This window comes from Palaemon carinicauda, chromosome 37, assembly GCF_036898095.1.
Source record: "Palaemon carinicauda isolate YSFRI2023 chromosome 37, ASM3689809v2, whole genome shotgun sequence".
Lineage (NCBI taxonomy): Eukaryota > Metazoa > Arthropoda > Malacostraca > Decapoda > Palaemonidae > Palaemon > Palaemon carinicauda.
In genome coordinates this window covers 73275194-73277693 of record NC_090761.1, presented here as the reverse complement: position 1 = coordinate 73277693, position 2500 = coordinate 73275194, and the positions used below count along the sequence as shown (strand labels likewise).

At 28.4% G+C, this 2500-nt stretch overlaps 1 protein-coding gene across 1 annotated transcript in view; it reads right to left on the bottom strand.

Annotated features, from left to right (window-relative positions):
- LOC137629802 (cuticle protein 21-like) overlaps positions 1-2500 on the bottom strand; it is a 16876-nt gene that overhangs the window by 10017 nt on the left and 4359 nt on the right. The window lies entirely within an intron of this gene.

The window sequence follows — 2500 nt, the reverse complement described above, 5'->3', positions numbered from 1 at the left end:
TATATAAGTTTGTGTGTGTCGACCCCAAAACAACAAATGCATCTGTTTCTAGCTGCTGTAGGACAAAGATCTCAGACATGGTCCTATTCATTTTTGGGGTTTGGCCAGTTTCCATCACCACGCTGGCCAGTGAGGATTGGTGATCAGGGTGGACCTTAGTGTGATCGCTCATAGCAAACCAACCCATTATGGTAGCCCTGACTAGTGCAGCTCTGCTGATCATGAAGATACGCAAATCCTTTTACCACGTTAATGTATCACTATATATATATATATATATATATATATACACAAATATATATATATATATATATATATATATATATATATATATATATATATATACAAATATATATATATATATATATATATATACATATATATATATATATATATATATATATATATATATATATATATATATATATATATATATATATATATAAATTTTCTACTAAAAAAACCTTTTCCATATCTAGTGCCAGGGTCATCCTATTGTAGTTGGATCGTTGAATAACTATTTTTGAACACTAAGACCACCCTTTTACATTTTAACAAGTCCAAGGATATTTGGACCAAATTCTGATCATAACTTTGAAATACTGATTCCAGCTGAATATTTTCTTATGAGTTCAATTAATCGTTTGCTAATAATAATAATAATAATAATAATAATAATAATAATAATAATAACAATAATAATAATAATAATAATGTCATATTTTCCAAACATCGCACATAGAAGTTTCCTGTGTGGCAGCTGTGAGATATAAATTATATGTTTTAGAAATAAGATTTTTGTTTTGACAAATAATAACACTTTTCCTTTTCTGAAAAACCCTGACTCCAAAATGAATTTTTTTTCTACCAGCTTTTTTTCAAAAATTGAAGACTCAATAATACTTACAAGAGACTGGCTTCAGTAATGAAGTGTCTACATAGATTTATTCATCTTTATTTATATTTACATTTTGAATAATTCTTCAGTCTTCTCCTCTGTTCTTTTATATTCATAAAGTCTTGAATAGATTTTTTTGAAAAGAGAATAGTTTAAATATTTCATCTTGGCGAGAATTTAATTGATATACACTTTTGCCTTCATATAAACACCATGTTTCTGATTTAGGATAATCATCCATATGTTTGGACGTATACATCCTTAATTTTATTAGTGAATAAGGTTTGGAATCTTCCTTAATCTAATTCCTAGTTGCCATTTATTGTTATTTTCGTTATAATGCAGAGTTAGCTTATCAATAAATGTATCTAAGACGCAAATGGAAATTCGCAAAGAATAGGTTTATAGGATAACAGGGGTATCCTTATTTAACATAGGAAACTCTTATATCTATTTTCTTCCAGATTAACAGATACTAGATTTAATAGAATTATGATTCAATAGGTTTATAGGATAACAGGGGTATCCTTATTTAACATAGGAAACTTTTATATTTATTTTCTTCCAGATTAACGAATACTAAATTTCATATAATTATTATTCATTAGGGATAAAATGGAATATTAGAGACATATAACAATTCCTATACTAAGAATGTCATTGTCAACATCCTCATCTCCTCCTACTTCAATTGACTCAAAGGACCTCACTTGGATTTCACCAGTTGTCTCTATGTTGAGCTTTTATTTCAATACCTCTCCATTAATCATCTCTTACTTCACGCTTCATAGTCCTCAGGCATGTAGGTTAGGATCTTCCAACTCTTTTAGTGTCACCTGGAGCCCAATTAAATGTTTTGTGTACTAATCTTTCTTTTGGAGTGCGAAGAGCATGCCCAAACCATCTCCATTTACCCCTCACCGTGATCTCATCCACATGTGGCACTTGAATAATTTCCCGAGTAAGAATTTACCTAAGAGAAATGATATAATTGATGGAGCCCTTTCATTAAAATATAGAAGGATTTTTCACGCAGTAGGATATTTATGACAGTTGTTTTCAAACTACAATCGATTAAATAAACTCTTCACGCTAGTTGAAATTATAATAATACTATACTTACATTCCACTGAAACTCAGAGGTAAAATGCTTTGAATTTTATTTTTTGGAGCCAATTCTAAAAGGGAATTCATATAGATATTCGGAAAAAAATAGTGTTATCATCACAATTTTCATAAAAAAAAGTTTATTAATAACCTTAAGGGTATATTAAAAAAGATGCCTTTTTGAAATATACACGCGTCACAATGGATGAATAACTTATTACTTTGCCAGAAAAAAAATATACATTTGATAATAATAGCTTATAAATAGCTAGTAAGTGCTAGCTTTTTTTTTTAATGAAATATGAATTACCCTCATGAAAAAGATAATAACTAGTTATCATACAGTAGTTTTTTATAAGAATTATAAAACCCCTTAACTACAGTTTGCTCACTATTTTCCAAAAACAACATAACATCATATATGACAGTAATGTTTAAAGTAAAAAAAAATATCATTACTTCCATCTTGTTCGTCTTAAGTAACATTCCAATTAT